Source organism: Myxocyprinus asiaticus, chromosome 1 (assembly GCF_019703515.2).
Source record: "Myxocyprinus asiaticus isolate MX2 ecotype Aquarium Trade chromosome 1, UBuf_Myxa_2, whole genome shotgun sequence".
Classification (NCBI taxonomy): domain Eukaryota; kingdom Metazoa; phylum Chordata; class Actinopteri; order Cypriniformes; family Catostomidae; genus Myxocyprinus; species Myxocyprinus asiaticus.
In genome coordinates this window covers 42,452,969-42,468,941 of record NC_059344.1, presented here as the reverse complement: position 1 = coordinate 42,468,941, position 15,973 = coordinate 42,452,969, and the positions used below count along the sequence as shown (strand labels likewise).

Here is a 15,973-nt window from a genome sequence, read left to right as displayed (position 1 = left end):
TGTGTGGTTTTACCTGTGGTGATCATGATCTACACATGTATGATAACTACTATGGAAGACCTATGGTTAATTTTAATAAGAGTAGAGTCTTAAGTCAGTCAGTCAGAATATTTAAATTTTACCCTATAAAAATGAGGTTGTTACAATTGTTACAGATGTTACTGTTTTTGTTCATGAAAATAAATGTACATCCCCCCCCACCCCAGTGCTACCAAATCAGGTGCTGGTGCCACCATCTGTAGAACTTGGTGGCACCGGTGCCACTGCTTTCAAATGTTAGTTTGGAGCTCTAATTTAGTATTATATATATGTAAATAATTTAGATAACTTTGTAGACATCTGTTTTCACTTTGATATTAAGAGATTTTTCTGTTAATTATTGTCATAAAAACCACATTTAATCTACTTTGATTCTGTGCTGTAAGACATGAAAATTTCTTAGGAAGATGAATACTTTATAATTTATAGGCACTGTACCATATGTAACTGACAATATTGTCTTTCAGGTCACCTATTTTGGACTGGCAGGGGGTCTGATTGTAAAAGAAACTGTCTGGAGAATAATGTCAAAACTAATGACGAACCAACTGGCGAAGCAAATTAACTGGTGCGGTGTTAATGGGAAGTATGGCTTTGAACCACTTGTCATTAAAGATGTTGTCCTCAGTAAGTTTTATCTGTGTATCATAGTGTTAATTCATTTTCATCGTTATAGTTAACACATTTATGCTTTCTTGCCAAGAGTTAGATGAGAAGATTGATAGCACTGTCATGTCTATATGCTAGATGTGAAGCTGGAACCAGGAGATGGTTAACTTAGTGCAGCGTAAAATAATAATATTTTTTTTAAATAATAATAATAAAAACAATTTAGTAATGAAAAATAACCAATAAGAGTATCAATAAAGAACTGTACTGTATAAGGCATATCAATAAAATAAAGATAAAATTCTAACAATATACACAACTCTTTATTAAAGTAAAAGTATTTCTTATCAGATTACTCAGTTAATCAATATAATAATCGGTAGAATACTTGATTACTAAAATAGTTGTAAGCTATACCCATTTACAGGCTGTGATACTTGCCAAAGTACTGACCATGCAGGGTGCCCAAACTTTTGTTATGGGCCTTTTTCTTTTTTGTCATTTTGAAACTATAAAATATGTAAATTGTAATAAAATTAAATCTACAACACAATAAAGTCTGCAAAATGTGAAGTTGTCTGAATACTTTCTCAAACGACTATATAACCCCGTAAAGTGCTATTTTTTTTACCCCACCTTTTCCAGTCTTTATTCTAAGTTTGGATAACCAGCTTCATGTTTGAACAGGCAAACTTGTGCCATATTCACCTGATTGATCAATTCTTTTTCTTTTTAAGAATCTGTACGAAGAAATGCAAGTACCGCCAGTGCATTGGACGGAGACATTGAAAAGTTCATAAAAAGATGGCTGCAGCTTGCATTTGACAGAGTTGGGGGAAGAGAGCGGGCCCTAAAGCAAGCAAATTCTTTCTAAGGTATGTTCCAAATGTTGTTACCATTTACCAGAGTTACCATTCATGTCTTCAGTCTGAGATTTCTGAGATCTGTCTGACTAACTAACCATATGTATCATTGTCTGTGCCCCCTCTTACCTCTCTATTTCTGTCAATCGGTCCCTCTTTTAGGGTACACTTACTTGAGGAGGGTCCAGAAATTTACTAGTTTTTTGTTTTTGTTTTGCATTTGTTCATGCCACTTTTTGCTAGTTCATATAAAGCTGTATGTTAATGTTAGGGTTCAAATAAATTCTTATATTTCTCATATTTTCATGGTGTCATTTTTACTTGGGGAAAAGGAGCACATATGGCTATTATGGGGTAGGCATGGGGTAATACATGGGGTAGTAGGTGGGGATGCCATTACAATCCTTGTAAACTTGAGATATTTTCAAAATTCTTAAGGCCAATATAAACTAATTTGTTTAAGCTTATAGTCCCCCTACACTCCAGTTTGTTTTGCTTATTGTTTCTTCATATAGATGTTTAAGCTGATGTAATGACGTATGTTCAGTGTTGCCAGAAGGCTCTGAGCTCACCTAAAATCTGAGTTTAAGGCATGTATCTGCGAGGAGGATTTGATCTAACACCTACAGTACACAAGCGTGAAACTTAAAGCCTCCACATTTAAATCCTCCAAAGCCTCATAACACTGAGAATGGATTTTACATTGAAAAAAGCTTCCATTCTGCAGTTCAACTTTTGAAATGAAGAATATTTGCATATTAAGTTTGGTTACACTTTATTTTAAGGTGTCATTGTTATAGTGTAATTATACATTTAAGTACTGATTAATATTAATTAACAACATGTACTTACTATAGGGTTAGGATTAGGAATACGGTTTGGTTCAGGGTTAGTTGCATGTAATTATGCATAATTTACTGTTATTACTACAGTAAGTACATGTAACATATGTAACAAGGACACTGTAAAATAAAGTGTTATTTTTTTCTAAGTTTCTTTTTAAGAAGGTGGAAGTATATGCAATCTTAAGGATTTTAAAAAGGTAATAGAATGTCATTTTGAGGAAAAACATTAGAGAAAAAATATTCAAATCTCTGTTTGTATATAAAAACTGGAAGGAGTCCAACATACATTTTAGTAGTTTTTGGTAACCAATTAATTACAAGAAGAGTTATACTGAACGCAAAAATTTTTTCAATTCTGTTTTAGATTAAGTGCAAGTATATACTTAATTTAGCAAACAAGCTAATATTGCTTTGGCAAAATGTCTTTTGTTGTTCTTATTAAATAGATGTAGTTTTGTATTTCATATACATTTCCCTTTGGTACCCAGCCTCGGGCCAGTACCGACTAAGTAAAACATTTTTGTTGCCATGATTGTGGCCCTATGCCAGCAGTGTCGGCTCAGTTTTAGCACCCGGGCGTTCTGGGGTTCTGTCATTCATTGCCGTGTTTCACAAGAGTCTGGCAACTGCAAGTGGGCCGAGTTATTTCTTCTGGCCTGCCGGATCTGGGCCATTACGTTTTGGCTACCTGGGTACCCATATTCCCATTCAAAAACATGTTTGTCAGAATGATCTGAGCTTGAAATTAGTGCTCTTCGCTGCCATGAAAATACTTATTGTCTTATATTAAATATTAAATGTAATAATATCTTCCAATTTATTTGTTATTATTATTATTATTTATCATTTATTTACTGTTGTAGCTGTTATAATTCATTGGCATGAATGCTCATCTGTCTTGGATGTGCCTTACGTTAAGTGTCTATATTCCCTGAACCGCATCTTGCATTGTTCATTTCACTGCAATATGTAAAAATTAAAATAAACCGATTCTTTAAATACTCTTTGATGATTTCTCATTTCAGAAACGCACGAAACACTGATGTCAATATAAAACGCTTGTTTAAAGCAATAAAACTATAGCTGCCTTAGGCTAATTATTAAAACAAAAGGTGTCCCGACCGTAAGTCCACTGTGACGCGGTACATGACTTGAAAAATCGGGACTGACCTCGGTTTTAAAGTGACGTCTAGTCACTCTAATTGTGAATGCCAGACCCAACTGCAGCCGATTCTCCAGTGCAGTGTGGACCACCAGTGCCCATCTGATCAGCTGCACTGCATGGTACCACTTATAAATTAATAAAACAAGTTGTGTGGCACGAAGAACGATAACTGTGAAAAGGCATTTGGCATACAGAGCGAGGGATTAATCTTAATAAACATCTTAATAATAATGTGTGTGTGTGTGTGTCTCTTATAAATTGCTTCACGTGGCAATGATTGTCCTAATGCTGAATCGCATGAAGACAAAACACTGTCTGCCTTAGATGAACATTTTACAGTTGTGTGTAGGCACTGTGTCTGAATATTTGATGAGAGAGATAGCTCAGCTGCAATAAACGTGGCGAGTTTTGGAGAATAAATGGTAGAGAATTTAATATTAACTGAGACGAATTCATATGAACAATTAAATAGCAGAGAACTTTTATTCTGTCTCACAGCATTGAGGAAGACGGTGGTGCAGGTTGACCAATCAGAAGAAAGGGGCGTTTCAGGCCCACCCATATGTGTGAATCAAATATTCAAGCCATATATTAGTGAAATTAATAATCAAAACGCAGTGTCCCGGGTCCATGTACTTTTGCGTCCATTCCTTTTTCCTTTTTTAACCATGACCAGAAAATTAAAAATGAACGGTTGTTGTATTTTTAAAATGTAATGTTGAATACCAAAATTTGAAGTATTGAATTTGACTTTTTGCACCTCTATTAAACATTTAAAAAAATGCACAAATTAATAATGGAAAAAAGCCGGTTTTCTCAGGCCAAATAAGACACCCGGAAAAAATTTTTTTCCCGCACTGTTGAATGAGAACTTGGAGCCATGTCTTTGGAACCATACAGAGAGGTGATTTGTGACATGATTTTAAAACACAAAACGCACACGGACATTGCAGAGCACCTGTCTCAACTTGGTGTCGGGTGAGGTTGTTCGGCGAGGAGTGTCAGAAGATTTTGTGCCAGTCACTGTCTGAGACGGGAGTTTTCTGACAATCAGCTGGAGATAGCTGTATTGACAGCAGTACAAGAAGTAAGTAATAAGATATTAAGTCTTAATATCTTAATATGTATGTCTTAATATTGGCCTAGGTATCTTGTGGCCTTATCTTGACAAAGCTGTATACATCAGCCCCGGTTCTAGGATTGAGTTATCGTCATTTTCCGGTGGGACGGTTGGGACATGTCCCCACCACTTTTTTAAGCGGAAGGCATGGACAGAAGATGGCTTAGCAACATACACTGCCAGACTCATTCGGAGGTCGACCGGTCTACTGGCCGGTTTAAAAAGATCAGATGATACTGTACATTGCGCATCTTGTTTTGATCACCATGACCGATAAATGCAGTAGTTTTCAAAGACCTGCTTCTGTCTCTGCTTACAAAAGCCTGCTTTATCCAGCGCGGATAAGAATTGATAGATAGTCCTATGGGCTATTGTATATTGTGTTTCATTTAAATTGTTCCATCACTCTAGGCAGGACCAACCTACGGTTGTAAATTGATGACCGGTTATTTGGCAGTAAAGGGAATTCGAGCTGCTGAAAGTCAGGTTGGATGAGCCCTCCAGACAATAGATCGGCCATACCATGAAATGCGATGTAAGCCATTTTTTGTATTATTATTATTATAATGAATTCTTATTAATTATTATTATATCCATCAAAACAGCACTGAATTGCCCCAGGGGATTGTTATTTAAATATTATTATTAATACACACACCACTAAATTACTCCCGCAACATTTGCTATAGCAACCTCTACAGTTGGCATTACCTCTGCTACTTCTACTATTAACAAATATTGGACAAATAATTCAAACATGACATTGTAATTCTTGCAGTATTTTTTCCCCTCCTCTTGTCATAGGTTGTGTGGAATCTTAATCCTATACCCTACCGTGCTGCTTATACAGGACACAAACTCCATTTAGATCAAAACGAAAAGCTGGGCATGTTTGCAGTTACACATGTCCTAGCAATTGATGGCTATAGCAGCAAGATCATGGCTTATATCTGTATGCCAATAAAGAATAACATCACTATTTATGAAGAAGTGTACAAGTTTGTATTTCAAAAGACTTTCTGGCTTGAACATATATTATATCTGAATATATTGTATATAGAAAAGTCAATGTTTAGTACTGCAATTCCCATTTTGAACATATCATTTAGCAGGCCTTGCTGCAATCAACAATGGAATGTGGGACCAAATAAGAGTAGACCACGGCAAAGAGTTCTTCTTGACTCTGTTTATTCAAGAAATCCTTGCTGACCACAGAGTGAATACAGAAACACCACCTTATCGTCAGACCCAATCAACAAAAGTAGGTGTTCCAATGCATTGTGGTTTAGATTTAAACTATTACTTTTCTGAAGACTCAAAACTTTTAAAAGGATAAGAACAAAGTAGTACAATATCTATAGATTGCAATATATTAAATATTAAATTATTTATTTGGTTTTAATTAGTCTTGTTTCACCTGCATTTGCAAAAAGTGCTGGTAATCCTCACAAAAATAAATGATTTTTTTTTTTTTATTTTTATTTTTTTTATTTTATTTTACAGACAACCAAAAACACCTGAAAATCATATCTCTGGTTGTATCCAACTATCTTTAGACCGAAATACAGTTTTAATGTATACATTTACTTATGTTTGTTACCTATTTTAGTTGATTATATTCTAAAATGAGATGGCATATTTTTATTGAAAACATCTTACATTTTTAAAAACTTTTGCTTACAATGAAATCACAACAGTGGTTCATATACTTGATTATTTAGATTTTCTGCTACTTGTACTAAACTACATTACAGAGAAATATTTTACTTGTTACTCCACAACATTGTCCTTCTGTTACTGAATGATTTTTAGTCCACTGTGATATAACTGTTCACCTGTTTTATCACTTGTTTAATTCATCAGAATCACACGATTGAGAGGATGTGGCCTGAAATTAATAACAGGGTTAATTACCATTTGAATGAGGCTCTTGTCCAGCTGGTCAACCAAGAACTCATTGATATGGACTGCAACCTAACAAGATACTGTGTGTCTAACCTTGTCCATCAACTGTGTCATCTGGGCATAAGCAGGGTAGCAGAGGCCTGGAACAACTTCAGGATTCCTGGTATGCTAAATAATGTTTAAAACAAAACTCTTGACAAGAAGTTGTCATTCATAACTAATTTAATAATGGTTAACATTCACCAACTGTTACAGGAAAAGGAATCCCCAACCAGCTTGCACAGGGTGGTTGTGCAAAAAAAGATAAAAAAAAAAAAAATCTCAGCAGCACTACTGCCCCATGGAATTGAAGCAGCTGATCTGTACATGGACACAATGGGATCCTCTTTGACAAGGGTTTCTGCCTTTGGAATGGACCCTTTCACAAGTGAACATAAGAAGGCTACAGTGGAACAACTGTTTTCTGAGAAGTGTCCAGACATCACTGATTTGCTCAATAATGTGGTCAACAAAAACCTTTCGCCTTTTAAAGAGGCTTTGATCTCTTTAGTCAATCTAACCCAAAGGTACTCATAAAGGCCATGCTTATTGGCTGTTATATGCTGTTTTCCATCAAATGCTCTATCTAGAAACATAAAACAAAATGTTAAATGTACTAGTTTGATGCTGGAAAATGCAATTAACAAAATCTTAAATCTGTTTTTCTTGTTAGTTCATGTTTTAATTGAATCAGCTGTGTAACAAAACTTTAAATATCAACTGTCAAATAAACCACTGAACTAAATTTGAATCACTGAACAGCTAAAAAATGTTCTGAGTAATGCAGGCCTACTCTACCTTAATGATGTCACTAAGAGCTAACAATTCTTCAGAAAGATCCGCTGCAAGAAAGACATTGTTACTGAGATCTTCCTCCCTGCGTTTCAAACACTGTGATGCATGTGTATCCATCCACTGATCAACGCAAAGTTTGCATTCGATCAGGCTTCTACAGCAGGTGGCAAAAACTGGTTGATCAATGGGTCCTGCAAAATATAAAATGTCAAATAAAAGTCAGCTGTATAAGTTGTACATACAGTGTAGGGTGTGCTAAAAAAACAAAAACAAACAAAAAACACCCTGGCTGTCCTGTCCTGGCTGCTTTAAAAAGACATGTAATGAAGTAAAACACATAAATACTAACCTCATGCTATCAATTTCTGTTATATATACAGTGGCCCCCAAGTGTTAGTACACTTAAGCAGCACTTACAAATATAAGAATTCCCATACGACTGACATATTTCTCCCTCTAGTGCCAGTCATGATGAACTGTCATTTTCCTCCAAATGGATTTTATTCATAAAGGGAGAAGCTACCATAAGTTTACCTCAGAATGACATTACTGTGTGTGATTTTGTTGAGCAGATGTCACGGTCCTGTCACCTTGTCAGGTTGGGTTTCTGTCTGACGGGACTGTGGCATCATTGTCCCCTGTCTGTCTTCTGTTTCGTGTATGTTCTTTGTGTGAGTGCACGGGTCTGGTTGTTAGTTACCATCGTGCACGTGTTACCACCGTGCACTCTCCGGTGATGTCACGGTCCTGTCACCTTGTCAGGTTGGGTTTTTGTCTGACGGGACCATGACATCATCGTTCCCTGTTTGTTTTGTTCCAAACGTGTTGACATTTTCTTCCTCATGTGTTTCAGGTGCTGCTGGCACACGGAATCAGTGTTTCCATGGGAACCCTGATTGTTTCCATGGGAATGCTGATCATGCCAACTTTCAGCTGCGAGTGGCACCTGCACCTTGTTTGTTCATTCTTATTTTAATCCCCTCATGTGTCATGTCCTTTGCTGGATTGTTAAATGTTCAATGTTAAATGTTGCTCAGTGTTGACTGAGTGTTTGAGTATTGTTGTCTGATGTGAAGTAACTAACCTCACACACTCTGCCTAGTTGGTCCTGTCTCGTGTATCTGTTGTTTGCCCGCATGTCGGGTGTGTGGTTGCCTTCCAGTTTGCTGCATGTCAGCTGAGCTTCCACAGAGGATTCTTACTCGGTAACTATGTATACTTATTATTGTAAATAAATCCTTTGAACTGTTCCTCTGCTCTTGGGTTAGTTTGTCTCACTGACACACGTTACTGAACAATCCTGCCAAGCATGGACCCAGCAGAGGAATCCACTCTTCGCTCCAATCCACTCTTCGCTCCGCCCTCTCTCAGCAGGGAGCTTTGCTGGGACTTCAGCAGCATAAAATCTCTGCATCTAACCGGGCTCTGGAGACGATGGCTTCACAGCTCACCAAGCTTAACTCTGTCGTGCAGCAGCTCTGCCTATCTCCCGATGTTGGCCCCTCTCAGGAAGCATCTTTACCGGCTCCAGCAGTTCCCCATGTTTCTGGACACTCAGAAGCCCATATTCCCCTTCCAGCCCCGTATTCAGGTGAGGATGGTTCCTGTGGTGCATTCCTTTCACAATGTTCCTTGTTCTTCACGTCACAGCCCTCTGCTTTCCTGTTGGAGAGAATGAAGGTGGCTTATGTCATCCTGCTCCTCACCGAAGGGCCACTTATTGGGAACTGCCATTTGGTACAATGGATGTGCTTGTTGCACATTGTTCTTAGCATTTGCCATGGAGCTCTGCTGAGTATTCAATCTGGTCCTGCTGCAGTGTGCTGACGGCATGCTGCACGAGTATTTGTAGCTTGCTAGCTTGCTTAGCATTGCTTATTATTATTTTTATCCATTCATCATTTTATTCTTTGCCATTTTACCACGTGCTTCGGGTTTTTCCGCTTTTCTACTGTTTCATCTGTGTGTATTATACCGTGTGCACCCGTTTCTCTCGTTTTTCTTTCTTTTTCTTTGTTCTGCTTGTCTACATCTTGCGTCTCGACTGTGTGTATTCGTTTTCTCCAGTGTTTTACTCAGATTATTGCATAAATCGTCCTGGTTACTTTTGTTACCTCCGTTCCCTGATGGAGAGAACGAGACGTTGTGTTGATGTAGTGACATTAGGGGTCACTCTTGGGAGCCCGAAACACCTCTGATCTTTGAAAAAAGCCCAATGAGAAGTGGCGAGTGGAATTTGCATGCCACTCCCCCGGACATACGGGTATAAAAGGTGCTGGTATGCAACCACTCATTCAGGTTTTGTGCTGAAGACCAGGCCCCGGCCATTTCAATGGGTAGTTCAGCATTGTGGCAAGAGGGACACAACGTCTCGTTCCCTCCATCAGGGAACAGAGGTTACGAAAGTAACCAGGACGTTCCCTATCTGTCATTCACTTGACGTTGTGTCGATGTAGTGACACTAGGGGTCCCTATACAAAACGCCACAACTAGCTGAACTGTGTTACGTGGACTAGCGGTGCGAGACGGGCAGACATTTGTGTGCCTCGTAGCCAGCGCATCAGGCTGTCACGTAACCTCCCCCAACACTGCTATGAGCGTTGCACGGTCCTTCAGGAACAAGTCGACTGCTCAACAAATAGGGACAGGCTAGCCCAGCCGAGGCCTCTTTTCCTTCTCTTTTCTCCCCAAAAAGAGTGGAATTTGTTAATGGACTGGGATCCGCAAATGTCCACATCGGGGGGGGGGGGTGTCACTCCCAACGGGAAGACACCGCGGAGACCACATCCCACCCAGAGAAAGGGGGGGGGGTACTTTAAGTGGAAATACATCACATGGTCTTACCGAGTCTTGTTGGAAGTATGTCATGTGGAGAGTCGCATGGTAGGTCCTACCCAAGGGGGGAGGAGTTTCTACAAGCATGGTGACCGGAGCAGAGGGCCCTCTACTCAAGGAAGACGTAGTTTACCAAGAGGGACATGATTTTACTGAAGATATAACACATGGGGTTACCTATGGGGAACCACCGCATGCGGAGCATCTACCTCAGTACAGGGCCTTACCAGCGCACTTACTGAGCCGGCAGCGAGTTTCTCCGAAAACTCGACTGCCACAGGGCTAAGGAGGAAGTCATCCAGGGATCACAGTCTGTGAACACTACTGGGAGTCAAGAGCGCACGTCTTCCCCTTAAGGGATAGTTGAGAACATGGATACCCACTTCCCTTAGCGGGGCAAGGGCTGCCTCCACGACCTTCAGGAAGACACATGGGGAAAAAGACAGGCCGAAGGGGAGGACCTTGTACTGGTACGCCTGGCCCTCAAAGGCAAACCGCAGGAAGGGTCTGTGTCGAGGTAGGTCTGAGACGTGGAAGTACGCGTCCTTCAGGTCTACCGCCACGAACCAATCTAGATGTCGGACGCTCACAAGAATGTGTTTTTGCATCAGCATCTGGAACGTTCAGTACTCGCAGGTCCAAGATTAATTGCAACCCACCGCCTTTCTTTGGTACGATGAAGTAAGGGCTGTAGAACCCTTTCCTCATCTCAGCCGGAGGGACAGGCTCTATCGCACCCTTGCTCAGGAGGGTCGCGATCTCCGCACTCAAGGTAGCGGCGTTCTCGCCCTTCACCGAGCTGAAGCGGATGCCGCTGAACCTGGGCGGGCGCCTGGCGAACTGAATCGCGTAGACAAGTCGGACGGTCTGGGTCAGCCATTGCGATGGGTTGTAAAGCATGAGCCATGCGTCCAAACTCCGGGCGAGGGGGACCAAGGGGATAATCATGTCGGACGTACCGGCGGGTGGGTCCTCACGGTGGGGCGGAGCTCGAGGTGCCACATCGAGGGGACTCGAGCCCCATGGCTGTGCTGAGTCGAGGGACATCGAAGCACTTACCTGGCTCCTGCCGCCCACCATGAGATTGGCCGAGGAGGGGGGAGGAGGAGTCTCGTCCCTGAGGTCCATCGGCACTAATCCCGTGTGGGGGTATTCGTGCCACAGTTGGGCGCCCAGGGGCGGGGGGTCCACCGCTGGAGCGCCAATCCTGCCAAAAAGGAACGGTGGATGGCGGTCGTGACAATGGCCGTGCACACCGGACATGTGACCCAGGAAATAAGGTTCTTTTGCTCTTTTGCTGAACCTTTGGGTACCGCAGCCTCTGGGGCATGCGGTGAAAAAGGAAACAAAAGATTCTCCTCCCGGCCCTCCACCGGGGGATGGAGTGGTCTGTGAACCAGCTCCAAAGAGATGGGTCTCCTTGCCCCTGGGTCGCCCGTCTCAGGGGCACTTCGAAGCTTTCCTCGGGTACTTGGCGGCCAGCTGTGAGACGGGGGGCGTCTGCTTCCTGCGATGGGCCATGGGGGCGGGCTGCGGCAGAGCTGGAGATGTTGATGCAGGGAGACGCCCTTGGCAATGAGCAGACGGGGTGCAGGATCTTGAGCCGCACCTGGGCAGGATGTGCTTTATAGCCTCCGTCTGCTTCTTCACCATCGAGAACTTCTGGGCAAAATCCTCGACGGTGTCACCAAACAGGCCAACCTGGGAGATGGGGGCATCAAGGAACCGTGCCTTGTCGGCCTCTCACATCTCTACCAATTTGAGCCAGAAGTGGACCACGAGAGTGGACATCACCTGCCCAAGAGACTGGGCTGTGACCTTCGTCACCCGGAGAGCAAGGTCGGTCACTGAGCACAGTTCCTGCATCAATCCCGGATCAGAACTACCCTTGTGCAGTTCTTTTAGTGCCTTGGCTTGGTGTGTTTGCAGGAGAGCCATGGCATGCAGGGCGGAGGCGGCTTGTCCAGTGGCAACGTAGGCCTTAGCCATCAGAGACGACGTAAACCTACAGGCCTTGGACAGGAGGTTCGGGCGCCCATGCCAGGTGGCAGTGCTCTGCTGACATAAGAGCACTGCAAGTGCCTTTTCCACCTGGGGGATCACCGAATACCCCCTGGCCGCTCCGCCATTGAGGGTAGCGAGAGCGGGGGAGCTGAAAGATCGGGACCAGGTAGTAAAAGGTGCCTCCCACGACCTCTTCAGCTCCTCATACACTTCCGGAAAGAAAAGAACGGGGCGTGGCTGTGAGCTGCGCCCCGAGCCCAGGAACCAATCGTCGAGCCGCGAGGGTTCAGGGGAGAGCGGCGGGTTCCACTCTAGCCCGACATTCCCGAAGGAGGAAGCCCAGCCGAAGCCTCAGCGTCAGACGGGACGAGCCTGCTCTCCGATGCTGTGCTCGATAACTCATCATCTTCCGGGGCGCAAAACGAGATGTTGAACCTGCCCTAAGATGAGCCGGCGATCCCATCCGAGCACGTGATTGGGGCAAGCGAGCGTGCTAGGGAATGGGAGGTCCGTGGGGGGATACCAGGCAGAGATGGTCCCATTGAGGTCCCCAAATCACCCCCAGTGCTAACCGGCACAGCCTCATACCCGTAGGTAGAAGGACTGAGGCGGGGAGCAGCTGGGGTGGCTTGCTTTCTTACGAATGCAAGCCGCGACCGCAACATTGCCATGGTCATGTTCTCGCAATGAGGACATGATCCATCCACGAATGATGTCTCTGCGTGGGCAGCGCCCAGACATGTAACACAGCGATCGTGGCCATCGGAAGTGGAGAGATAGCGAACGCAACCAGGAATAACACACAAACGGAAAGGCATCTTTAAAAAGACGTTCCGTGTGTGCCGCTCTTTTATGAATAGAAAATATACTCTTTTCAGAATATACTCTTTTTTTGCTCTGCCGAAGCACCCAGGGTCATTCTCTGCACTGCACAGCACAGAGGGGGAGAAGCCGCTGAAGTGCGCCATCAAATCCAGCAGTCTATAGCGAGGTGAGTTTTTCTAGAGGAGTTGTATTCAGTGCACTGAATGCAACCGCTCGGCTCCAAAGAGAAAATCTGAATGAGTGGTTGCATACCAGCTCCTTTTATACCTGTATGTCCAGGGGAGTGGCACGCAAATTCCACTCACCAATTCTCATTGGCCTTTTTTCAAAGATCAGAGGTGTTTCGGGTGACCCCTAGTGTCACTACATCGACACAACATCGAGTGAGTGACAGATAGGGAACTCAAACATCTGCTGATTAGGAACCACACTGACCTCAAACCCTCGCTGCTCAAGAACAACCATAACAAAAACAACAACAAACAATTGCGGTAAGTCATGGCATCCGCTCATGTTATTGCTTCCTGCAATACATGCCACAAGTTTACTATAGCTTCTTCCATTATCAGTGAGGGATTCACACGTGATAAATGTAAGGAATTAGCCAGGCTGACGGAGAAGGTTAACGAGCAGCCGGTAGATACTCTTTCGGATCCAGATAGAACAGCGAGCAACACACACACTTTGGTTTCGGCATTAGAGCCCCCACAGCAGGGCTTTGGGTGATGTCTTAGCAGCATACTCGCTCAGAAAAGTGACACCACTCTCCCATTCCTTTTAGGGTTTCCAATCGATTCTCCCCACTCAGTGATACACCCACTGAGAATAATGTTGAAAGAGCCCTAATAATTGGTGATTCTATTGTAAGGAACGTGGAAATAGAGACTCCAGCACACATTGTTAAATGCATTTCGGGGGCTCGGGCATCTGACATCAGATCACATTTTCAAGTGCTGGCTAATGCTAAACATAGATATTCTAAAATTGTTATTCATGTCGGCACTAATGATGTCCGGCTTTGCCAGTCGGAGATCACTAGAGATATTGTTAAAGAGGTGTGTGAACTTGCAAAAATGATGTCAGACACTGTAATATGCTCTGGCCCCCTCCTTGCTCATCGTGGTGACGAGGTTTGTAGTAGATTAGTGTCACTGAATGGCTGGATGTCTGAGTGGTGTCCGGAGAATAGCATAGGATATATAGACAATTGGAAGAGTTTCTGGAGTAGACCTGACCTGCTAAAGAGAAACAGACTCCATCCCTCCAGGGAAGGTGTTGCTCTCCTCTCTAGTAATTTGGCTCATAGTTTTAATAATTATAGTATTTGACTAACTGCGGCCCAGGTCAGGAAGCAGACAAACTGGTTAATCCCAACGTCTGCTAGCTGCCTTGAGATGTCACATAGGTCACATAAACTACAACACATAGAGACTGTATCACCTAGATATCATATAGAGACTGTGTCTGTTCCCCATACTACCAAACACAAAACTCTCACTAAATCATTTAGAATTTTTTTTTTTTTATTAAGGTCAAACTTGAAAAAAGTAAAAAAATAAATTGAAGATAAACATCATATAAAGGCAGGGCTACTAAACATTAGATCTCTTTCTACCAAAGCACTAATTGTAAATTAAATCATTACAGATCATTGTTTGGATGCACTCTGTTTAACTGAAACCTGGCTTAACCAGATGAATATATTAGTTTAAATGAATCTACTCCCCAAGGTTATTGTTATAAACATGAGCCTCATCTGAAGGGTCGAGGAGGAGGTGTTGCTACAATACACAGTGAAGTTTTTGGTGTTACAAAGAGAACAGGATATAAGTTTAAGTCTTTTGAACTAATAATGCTTAATATGACACCGTCAGATATAAATAAAAAATATCTGTCATCTTTTGCCCTTGCTACAGTTTATAGATCACCTGGGCCTTACTCTGGATTCCTTGGTGAATTTGCAAATTTTCTACTGATCTAGTAGTTAATGTAGAAAGAGCTTTAATTGTTGGTGACTTTAAAATTCAAATATAATTAAAATGACACATTGGGATTAGCATTTATTGATATTCTCAACTCTCTTGGAGTCAGACAAAATTTGACATGATTAACTCATCACCATAATCATAAAATAGATTTAATTCTGTCATATAGAGTTGATGTTGATACTATTGAAATTCTACCGCAGAGTGATGACATCTCAGATCATTACCTCTTCTCTTGTTTGTTGCGATCAGCTAATGTCACTAAATTTACACCATGCTATCGTTCAGGTAGAACTATTCTTTCAACCACTAAAGATAGCTTCACTAATAATCTTCCAGAATTGTCTCACATACTCAGTAAGCCAAAAAGTCTAGAAGAAATTGATGAAATAACAGAAAGTATAAATACAGTCTTCTCTAGAACTCTTGATAGTGTGAAAAATGTCTCGCACCATGGTACAATGATCATACTCATTCTCTCAAGAGAGCAGCTTGGAAAATGGAGAGCAAGTGGAAGAATTCAAAATTATAGGTATTTAGTGTGCATGGAAGGATAGTGTCTGTAGCTACAGACAGGCACTAAAAGCTGCCAGGTCAGCATATTTTAGCAAACTTATAGAAAATAACCACAACAATCCTAGGTGTTTATTCAGTACTGTGGCTAAATTGGTTAGGAATAAAGCAGTGACTGAACCAGATATTCCGTCACAGCACAATAGTAATGATACATTTCTTTATTGATAAAATTGAAAAAATCTGAAATAAAATTGGAACTATGCAATCAACTGTCACAGCACCTCAGAAAACAGTGTCTCATAATTTTGCTCACGAGCAACTTCAATCCTTCGCTGTCATAGGTCATGAAGAGCTAACAAAACTTCAAAATCAAAAGCCACATATATGTTAGATCCAATACCAACTAAGCTCTTAAAATAGGTATTCCC

The 15,973-nt window shown here is 42.0% G+C and overlaps 2 long non-coding RNA genes across 2 annotated transcripts; both read left to right on the top strand.

The window, feature by feature from the left end:
* The first annotated feature begins 322 nt into the window (after positions 1-322).
* Positions 323-1,787, top strand: LOC127446310 (uncharacterized). Its single transcript, XR_007898196.1, has 3 exons — positions 323-666; positions 1,386-1,523; positions 1,674-1,787. It is a non-coding gene; the product is annotated as an uncharacterized LOC127446310 (long non-coding RNA).
* Positions 1,788-5,781: 3,994 nt separating this feature from the next.
* On the top strand, positions 5,782-7,042 carry LOC127446664 (uncharacterized). Its single transcript, XR_007898234.1, has 3 exons — positions 5,782-5,902; positions 6,505-6,709; positions 6,802-7,042. It is a non-coding gene; the product is annotated as an uncharacterized LOC127446664 (long non-coding RNA).
* Positions 7,043-15,973: the final 8,931 nt, after the last annotated feature.